The sequence below is a fragment of the Palaemon carinicauda genome, chromosome 21, assembly GCF_036898095.1.
Source record: "Palaemon carinicauda isolate YSFRI2023 chromosome 21, ASM3689809v2, whole genome shotgun sequence".
Classification (NCBI taxonomy): domain Eukaryota; kingdom Metazoa; phylum Arthropoda; class Malacostraca; order Decapoda; family Palaemonidae; genus Palaemon; species Palaemon carinicauda.
The window spans coordinates 33,437,929-33,448,821 of NC_090745.1; the positions used below are offsets into that span (position 1 = coordinate 33,437,929).

At 37.2% G+C, this 10,893-nt stretch overlaps 1 pseudogene; it reads left to right on the plus strand.

Annotated features, from left to right (window-relative positions):
- The first annotated feature begins 1,756 nt into the window (after nucleotides 1–1,756).
- On the plus strand, nucleotides 1,757–9,818 carry LOC137614826 (prolyl 4-hydroxylase subunit alpha-1-like; annotated as a pseudogene).
- The last annotated feature ends 1,075 nt before the right edge of the window (nucleotides 9,819–10,893 follow it).

Consider the following 10,893-nt stretch of genomic DNA (forward strand, 5'->3'; position numbering starts at 1 on the left):
CAAGATGAAAATGGAACTTTCTAAATTGAGGAAGAAGTCAAGAGAAGATGAAAAGCCTATTTTTCACAACTATTAAAACACTGAGAATGAGTATGAAGAACTAGAGAATGCTCCTCCAGTAGAAGGACAAATGATGAAGTTAAGAATGTGACAAAGAAAGGAAAAGTAAATAAAACTGCTGGAAAATAACAGTTACCAGTAGAAATGAATGAGGCATTGAAAAATTTAGGTAAAGTAGGTGTACACATATTGGAAAAGATCTGGGATGTAGAGGATATGCCAAGGGAATAGGAAGATAGTTGGATGACCAAGTTGTGTACACAAAAAGGAGACATGTTAAACTGTGGGAACTACAGAGGACTAAAGCTATTGGAGACTGTATTCAAGATACTAGAAGGAATAGTACAAGGAAGGTTGAGAGAGTAGATAGATATACATGAGTAAAAGTATAGGTTTCATAAAGGAAAGAGCGCAGTAGATGCTATTTTCATAGTAAGAGAAAGTCTAAGACAAGTATCTAGAAGGGGACATGAAAGTTTAGATGTGTTTGTGAGTATCAAGAAAGCTAGTCTATTAGAGAGAGAGAGAGAGAGAGAGAGAGAGAGAGAGAGAGAGAGAGAGAGAGAGAGAGAGAGAGAGAGAGAGAGAGAGAGAGAAGTTTGTAAGGTTAGTGATTATGATATATGAAGGAGCAACAACCAGCATACAGAGAAATATGGTGAGACTGAGACAGCCCCTGTGGAGATTAGCCTCGATCAGGGAACTGCTCTGAGTTCATTTATCTTCTGTGTCATTATGGACACTACATCATCAGAATTAAAGAACAATGAAGAATTGTGGGAACTGATGATTTAGTCATTATAGCAGAAAAAGAAGAAGAGCAAAGAATATTTTTAACATGAAAAGGAGCCCTAGAAAGGAAAGGATTGAGATGAACATGGGGTAGACAGAGCTAATAATTAGTAGTAGAGAAAGGTTTGAATAAGTAAACATTCAAGTGGGATCAATATTAACAGAGGAGGGAATTACTGAGAAAGCAGTGAGACAAATAGTAGAAGAGGCATGGACTTGTTTTAGACCTATGACTCAAAATGAAGATCTATAAGTCAGTTATCAAGACCATACTATAATATGGGGAAGAAACTTGGGCACCGAAGAAGAAAGAGGAGGGACTGTTGCAAAGAAATGAGAGGACAATGGTGAGATGGATTGCTTGAATATTGCTACTGGAGAAAGGGGGAGAGTCAAAATATTAGAAGAATGTGTGGTATATGTAATGTAAAAGATAAGGCTAGAGAACCTCGTCTGAGATTCCATGGCCATGTAATAAGAAAGGAGGAGGTGGAATGAATCAAGAGAGCAAAGAACATACCAGTAATGGGGAGGTGAAGTATGGGGTGTCAGTGGATTAGATGGATGGTTGTGATGAGGAGGGATATGGGTGAACTAGGACTAAGGGAAAATACCAGGAATAGAAATAGATAGAGAAAGTTGACTTGAGCAGCCGATTTCGCTATACAGTGGGACTAATAATATTTAAGGAAGATCTAAAATATTGGTAACACCAGAAAGTCTCCCGGCGACCTAAAGTTTGGCAATTGTAAACAACTGACTTATGGAAATATTGAAAGTCATAATAGTGATACATATAATAAATTTACAATCCCTGATGCGTGGTAAATCCTGTACAGTACCTCAATTAGTTTCTAGTTTCAAAGTAGACCAATAAGCCAAACTAGTCCTAGTGGGAAAAGGCATGCTGTATCCTTCTGCCAAATATGTAAGTGCTATTTCTCCTCTTTCAAAGCACGACCAAGTATTGGAACGGAAAGGCTTCCGCACAAAGCAGCACAACACTCACCAGAAGCCGCTTGATAAGCAGCTAGCCCCCCCCCCCCAAAAAAAAAGAAGTACCACAAGAAGCAAGCGATGGTTGTGGGGGAAGTTGGCTCACTAACTGAAGGTCAAATCCAGTACGTGAAGATCTGTCGAGGGGAGGACTTGAGCGTAACTATACTTTTGGTTGTTTGTTGGGTTTAAGAGCTAATCTAACATTAAAACCCAGTTTGTTAGCAGAATAGTCAGTGGATTTTGTCAGTTTAATGATTGAGCATCTATGGTATTCATACTTTAGATTTTTTAATTTAATCAAATATGTATCTATGGTGGTCTGAAACATGGCTAATTTAGAAAGTGTACAAACCATAGTATTATTGATAGAAATTATAAAAGTTAGTTTAAGAGAATTGAGAATGCATCATTATAATTGGTTACAGGCTATGGTAAGTGCAATTATTGCACTGCTTGTAGTTGCATAGAAGAATTTCTATAATGAATACTTAGTTAAAGAATTTTGTTTATTTTATGAACAATGAATAGCAATGAAGTTTAATGTTGCTACATCCAGATTGCATATATATGCATATAAAACTGTTTATTTTGTGTCAAGTTTAATGTGCAGGAGAGTCATGCATGTTCACCCAATTGAAAAATGTATATGGCAATAATTATGGTCTTTCATATTTCAGAAACAACCGAATAGTAATTAAAATAAAAACAACAACAGCATTTGTGGTCTTCCTCAGGCCCCAAAAATGACGTTCAACCTTTATTGCCGATACATAAATAATAGTTCACCCCAATTTTTAATCGGCCTACTGAAGATGAAAGTCCACTCGTTATCTCCCTACGTCATTACCATCAAAGGCGTGGTGACGCCTTCAGAGGCCAAGGCCCTCAAACAGACGGCCTCTTGTTTCTTGGAGAAATCCAGCACCTTCAGGTACAACGGAGAGAGTGAAGTTAGCTACCAGAGAACTAGTTCCACGTAAGAAGTAATTCAGTTATAGAATCAGAGAAGTGAAGATATGTAATTGAATTTCCTTCCAAAAGGATTAAAGTATATGTTGTCATTAAAAGCCAATAACAGCTATGGGCCTAATCTATACCTTATGAGGTGAACTGAGGGCCATACATTAACATTTATGTTAACAAGTTTTTATGAAAAGAAACTTAATGAATATTTCATTATTACTAAACCAGATTTCCGTGCCTGTCTTCGCTGATAAAATTACACTAACTTAACCCAAATTTCTTCTTAGACTTTTCAGTGCCTGGTTATATGAACACAATGACCATCACCTGCCTCTCCTCACTACTTGCATCGAAAGACTGACTGGCCTAAATGCAGTCCAGTACACTGGTAGTGAAATATACCAGGTAAGAGTAAAATGATCATGTAAATTTTGAAATTCTGAAGGTACAAAATACCAGTTGTGAGCCAAGCACCGTGTCAGTGTCATGGATCGCTCGTCTGTCTGCCTGCAGTGCATAGAGTTATTAAAATTATAAATACAGTTAACTCCCCATTAACACGGTTCTGTTAACCCAGTTTAAAAGATACACGAGATCAAACATTCATAATTTTTATAATGACCTGCCAGCATCTGCTAACATCAAGAAAAAGACTTGCCTATGAACAGGAGGACTGTATCCTTTTGGTACTACCCTCCCTAAGTTACATTATTGTGAGTGCATGTAGAAGAGATACGCTAGACCTATGTTCTTTTCCCACCATTTTACTTTGCCATTGATAATGATAACAATATTCAGTGATGATTCTTTACTGAAGCATTTGTGTAATACCTGACAGGTCGTCAACTACAGCATAGGAGGGCACTACACAGTACACCATGATGCCACAGCCTCGAATCTTACCTACAATCGTATGGCTACTTTCCTCATCTATCTCACCGATGTACAGCAAGGCGAGTGTCCTTCATTTGCTTCATCATTGGAATCTCTATACTATGCTTAAGGAATCACAAATTTGTTAAAGTCTCATAATTCCCTAAGATTGCCTAAATTGGTTACCCCCTTAGGTCTGCATGTATTTTGGAAAACATGTATAAGAAGAGTTATGAAATTAGAAAAGCATTCCTGATCTATCATAGGTTGTTCCTTGACTATACGAGGGGGGACCCAAAAGTAACCGGAATTGTCATAGAATGTTATTCAGCTATTGTTACATGTTTATAGTCTTATCACCTTCAAAGTACTCTCCATTTGAAGCAATGCACCGGTCCAGACGTGTTTTCCACTGTTGAAAGCAGTTCTGGAACTCTTGTGAAGTTATTTTTTTAATGACTCCGAAGTTTTCTTCTTAACCTCTTCGACGTCTGCAAAACGTTTTCTTTTGAGGACTTTTTTCATTCGGGGGAACAAAAACAAGTCACAGGGAGCAAGGTTGGGTGAATAGGGAGGGTGGGTAAGTAGGGTCATGCCATTCTTGGTCAGAAACTCTCTCACACTCAAGGCGGTGTGCGCTGGTGCATTGTTGTGATGAAGCCACCACCCTCCACTTTGCCACAGGTCGGGGCGTTTCCGTCTCACGGAATCTCGCAAACGCTTCAGCACTGTCAAGTAAAGCGTCTGGTTAACAGTGTGACCTGTAGGAACGAATTCTTTGTGGATAATTCCTTTCACATCGAAGAAACAAATCAGCATCGTCTTGACACTGGACTTCGCTTGACGCGCTTTTTTGGGTCGTGGTGATGTTGGATGTTTCCACTGGCTTGATTGCTGCTTTGTTTCTGGGTCGTAGCCATAGCACCAGCTTTCGTCACCTGTGATGACCTTCAAAAAAAGGTCTGGATCAACTTCCAAGTGTTCTTTCAGTTCACGACAGGCATCCATTCGTGACTGCTTTTGACCGTCCGTGAGCAAGGGAGGCACCATTTTTGCTGCAACTCTTTTCATTCCCAATTCGTCGTTCAAAATTCGTTGGCATGAGCTCCAGGACACACCAGTCAAACCAGCAAGTTCATCAATTGTTCTGCAACGGTCTTCCAAGATCAGTTCATGAATTTTTATGATGTTTTCTTCCATTTGAGAGCTTGAAGAAACAAATCAGCATCGTCTTGACACTGGACTTCGCTTGACGCGCTTTTTTGGGTCGTGGTGACGTTGGATGTTTCCACTGACTTGATGCTGCTTTGTTTCTGGGTCGTAGCCATAGCACCAGCTTTCGTCACCTGTGATGACCTTCGAAAAAAGGTCTGGATCAACTTCCAAGTGTTCTTTCAGTTCACGACAGGCGTCCATTCGTGACTGCTTATGACCGTCCGTGAGCAAGCGAGGCACCATTTTTGCTGCAACTCTTTTCATTCCCAATTCGTCGTTCAAAATTCGTTGGCATGAGCTCCAGGACACACCACTCAAATCAGCAAGTTCATCAATTGTTCTGTGACGGTCTTCCAAGATCAGTTCATGAATTTTCATGATGTTTTCATCCGTTTGAGAGCTTGAAGGTCGCCCTGAACGAGGCTGGTCTTCCAGTGACATTTGACCACTCTTAAAGTGTGCAAACCACTCAAAAACTTGTGTTTTACTCATGTCAACATCCTTGTACGCTGTTTGAAGCATAGCAACTGTTTCGGCTGCCGTTTTCCCCAGCAAAAAACAGAATTTCGTAGCAGCATGCTGCTCCTTCCTATCAGTCATCGTAAAAATAAACAAAAAGGCGTGAGGCACTTCAAAACAAATGTTAACCGTGAAGCTATACGTGTTCCCACGATGACGCCAGTTAACACACTGATGCCTGGGGGTTGCCTCAGGTAGCATCTAGTGGCGGAAGCCTGAACTACTACGGGCTTGTCAAACAGAAAACTATTCCGGTTACTTTTGGGTCCCCCCTCGTAGAAGATTTTGACAGAATTATTCCTATAGCATTTTTTAGTTATGTGTATATTGTTAAGGAAAACTGAAGTATTATTTTTGTGCAAGGCTACATACTTCGTAAAACATTCAATCACAGGTGACTGTTGTGTTTTGCTTTATCATTTTGTTTGAAAAAGACAGTTTTGATGTTTGAAATGGAATTAGATTCAGCTCATTTTGGGGCATCAAATGATAATACAATTTTCATTTTCATATAAAATTATATTATAACCATTCATTTATAAAATCAAACATTCACAAATCCTGCAGAGATTCATCTTGCCGTAATTTAATACTATCTGACACTGACTTCAATCGCAGTACTTGAAGATATTGCCAAACACCTCAACGTCAATTCAGATTGAATGTCCTCTTCACTGCATTTTATAAGAAGTTATCATAAGATAGGAACTGATATAGTTGTTACCGTGAACGTCATTAATTTCAGTAAGATTGAAAAAATAAATGTTTTATCAGAATAGTTTGTAAAGGCTCAATTTCTAAATGATTTACTTTTACTTCCACGTTCAAATGTCGTTGAAATATAGTAATGATTTAGCTTCAATTAAACTCTAATGTTCAAATATCATTTAATCTTAAAATTCAATAGGATATAAACTTTATTTCTTGTTATTTTCAATAATAATAATAATAATAATAAGAATAATAATAATAATAATAATAATAATGATAATAATAATAATAATAATAATAATAATAATAATAATAATAATAATAATAATAATAATAATAAATATGTGAGTGCATCGTCTAGAGAACTACCACTAAATACCACTTAGTACCCTTTAATGTCAAGAGGATTTGAAAACAGTAAATCGGTACAAGAACATAAAAACTCAAATTGGTTTATGAACATTTTATTGGGCTGTGAGAAAAAATTTACTTCTGAATACGCACTTTTTTTAGAGCAAGTACTAACGAGACTAACACGTGATGTGCAGAAAACAGTCAGGTAGTACTCTAATGCTACCCACACAGTGTTCTCATGATTTTCAGGCCCCCTTTTTTCCTTAGCTTTCACTCCTTCACCCTTACTCAGACCATAACTCTTTCACTTTCCCAATAGTAATTGTACCAGTATCACTTGCAGTTTAGTTATTTTGTGAATGTCTTCGGGAGTGTTCTTTGTAGAGTTGTGACCATGTGTTCCTTGTTAAATTATACCGGTTTTTCAACGTTAAGTTAACAATAACAGTACAGTAAAGCATCTAAACAATTGTCACCCACGATGAGTAAGAAAGATAATAAGGAGACAATTATCATAGAGATAAAAAAAATAAATGAGTGAGAAGTATGTTCAAGGTACTCGTCTGGCAGACCTGGTAAAATGTACAATTATACAAATCCATGATTTGTATAATTCTGAAGAAAAAAAAATAAAGTATTTGATGCTGCAAAAATTTTGCAGATATTTATGAAACAGCTGTCACATGTTCTTGATAACATTGAAAACTTGCTTCTCATCTTGATAAATGAAAACCAGTTAGCAGGGGATATGATTACTAAGAATATTATTTGTGAAAAGGCAAAGGTGTTGTACAGTATGCTGTCCTTGTTAAAAAAGTTAGTTAAATCAGCAGACAAAGAAGAGTAAACATTCAAAGCAAGACTTTAAGGCAGCAGAGGCATTCATTGTAGAATTTAAGAGTTTCATGGATTCTGAGTCCGCAGCAATTGTTCAACTGTGATACAGGTCTTTTTTTGGAAGATGTTCAGAAAGACCTTCATTACTGCAGAAGAAGAGACAATTTTCAGTCATAAGCCCATGAAAGACCATTCAAACCTGTTGTCTTGTACTAATGCCAATGGGGATTATAAAATCCAACTTCTGTAATATAATTCTTATCGCCAGTGTATTTATCTTCAACTTCTTAAGTATTTCAGCTATTTTCTGTAAGGATTAAGGCAGGACCTCAATTTGTTATGTATCCCTTACAAAGGAGTAAGGAAAAGACGAGTGCTCGAAAAGAGATGTATTCTCTATCAATTGAGACAGACACTGATTTAAAATTTAGCAGTCTAACTGATGTATGCATGGCATAAGGAAGACGACACTACAATAACAGAAATGGAGTTGAATATAAGTTAAACTAAACTAAAGTAATATACAACATTCTGATGTATCACTTAGAGAATCTACGAGCATTTAAAAAGTACAAGGTGCAGAAGAAGCAACTGAACGTTATGTGGGGGTCAGACAACAAGGCTTAGGTGACTTATAATTTTGTTTGTGGAATGGGTTAATGAGATTTTTGGTTCTGAGGCCAAAAAGTACCCTATGGAGAAGAACCTCCAGTTTCGAGTCTTGTTGATTATAGATATTTCTCCTGCTCATCCTCCAGCCATTGAAAATAACCTAATTGAGAAGTTAAGATTCATCAGAATAAATTTCCTACTATCAAACACCTATCCAATACTCCAACCCATGGACGAGCAGACGATCTCAAAGTTTAAGAAGCTTTGAATAACAATGTTCCAGTAATGCTTCAAGATCACAGAAGGGACCAACCTCACCCTCAGAAAGTTTTGGAAAGAACATTTCCACAATATCAGCAATCTCAAAATTATTGATAAAGCTTGAGGAGTCACTAACAGAACCCTCAATACTGCATGGAGGGAACTATGGCCTAAATACATTTCTGAACATAATTTTGAAGGATTAAAACCCATCTAATGGGCAGTTGACAATGAAATTGTGTCCTTTGGCACGACAATGCATTATGAAGTGAACAAGAACGACATCATTATCATCTGGACGAGCCTGGCGATCAGCTAATGACCAAGATGCTGGTGGAGTTCCATGAGGACCAACAACAAAAGGTAATGAAGGAGATTTCATGTGAGGAGGAGGAGGGGCAGCGTCAAACCTCTGACTTCACGAGATATTAGGGAGATTTCAAGAATATGGAAAACTGCAAAATTTTGTAGAAACCCATCACGCAGATAAGGCTTCAGGAGGGCAATCAGCGAATCTATGTACGGGCCACGTAATGTCGGATTTCCATAAAATTTTTATGAAAAGGCAAAAGCAGTCATCACTAGATAGGTTCCTTGTAAAAGTGGAATGTAAGAGTGCAATAAAAGACAATAAACTGTACAAAAATCACAAATGAAGTGATTCACTTATTGGATTGTGAATGCCATTCAAGAAAGAGAACTCCTGATGTTTCACCAGAAACTCTCATAAAGGGAGTTTCTTTCCTCTTCCTCCTCCTCCTCCTCCTCCTCTCTTGCCTCTCTCACACAAACCATGACTCTCCTCATAGATAAAGTGAGAATTCATTTGTATTCATTTCTGATTATAAGGGTTATAATTTGTTCCTTAAGAATGAGTATATATCTATTTATGGATGTATGTAATGCATCGAATGTACAGTATTTTCTTTATTACTCATTGGAAAACTGTTTTGTTTACAAACATTTTGGGTTATGAACTTGCTCCAGGAACCGATTAAACTAGTAAACTGAGGTACCACTGTGTTGGTGAATGTGAACAAATAAAGGGAAAAAGACAGTGTTACCACGAACCTTTGGTATATTATTTTAATCATTTTATTTAACAAAAAAATGAATCATAGATGTGATTTTATCATTCATTCATCTATTTCACTTATCGAGTAGGTTACATAAAAATAAGTTTGATTAATTTCAATTGATGGATATACTTGATTATTTTCTTACTTCAATTGTTTACAGATTTATTTATTTATTTGATCATTTTCCTTCTCACCAGGAGGTTCGACTGTCTTTCCATGGCTGAGTTTTGGCGTCAGACCAAGCAAAGGAATGGGCCTCCTTCGGTACAACATGAAACCTTCTGGAGTTCGAGACGACATGTTAGAGCACGCAGCTTGCCCAGTCCTCTTCGGAGACAAATGGAGTAAGATTTACTAATTTTCTATTCTCAGAAATGTTTCTTAATTACATATGCCTGTAGAGAATTGCATTCTTCTGTAAGACTCTAATAGCAATATTGTCTTTTTCTATTAATCAACAAATGGATAACATATGGTGGCCAGTTAACCAGAGTTCCTTGCACAATCAATGAGGAAGACCAAGTACAACAACCTCTTACATAAGACCAGCACTCAAGATTAGTAGTGTGACCATGGTGTTTGAATAGTGATCAGTCCAGTGAATAATGTGAAAACATAAACATGAACTAGAACCATTGATCCTGCTCGTAACACTATATATTCCTCCATCAATCAGCTGTTGGCGCAGTCTTAGATTTGGGACACAGGAAGGGCCTAGGCTTTGAAGTTGCCACTATTTGTAGGTTATTATTGAAAAGTGTTCCAGATATTCAGTGATTAAAACCAATAAACTTTAGCATTTGTGACATAAGTGAGGAATGTATGCATCATCTCCAAACGCAACATAATAATAATACAGATTGTTTAGATGCACAATTGTGTTAAATTAATCAACTTGACAATAAGAAAACATGTAGTCAGAAAAATGTATAAGTGGTGGAGATTATTTTCGTTTTTGTGTAACATACTCAAAAGTCAAAAATTGTTTATATGGGTAAATACATCAGTAAATGGGAGAAAATGAAATCCTTTATACAAATGTGTATCATTTAGATTTCCCTCTTAAGTCCTCATCTACATATGCTAAAAAAAACTGTTTTTCATTGGCCAACCTTCTGCAAAGGGTATCTTCAAGAATACTATAAGGAGAAACCTATTCAATCTTCGTGTGTTACATTCAATAGTTTTTGTCGTTTAAGTTGATTGAAGTTAGACGGTGGTAACTGTGTGTGCAGCATAGAAGAAAATGGAGAGAGGTCATTTTTCTTTATTTGTTTGTATGTTGCTTGTTGTATTACATGGCTCCCCTCTTGAAACAGACATACTTATGAGAGATGGTGACTTGCCTTAGAGAGGCATACTGTTGGTGGGTTGTCTAGCAGGTGAAATGAAGGTTTTAGGCAATAAATGGTGATTCAATTCTTTCTACTGTGAATGTATAGGAGGAAAGCTTTCAGAGTATGATAGATCACAATATATAGTGGTTTGCATGCATCGGTGAGCATGAAGACGTGTGTTGCAGTGTGTAGATCTTTTTGTACGTGGTGCTTTCGTGGGGGGTTGTAAGTGTGGAGGCAGGTAATAAATTTCTCCAGAGCATGATATAAGTGCTGGAGAT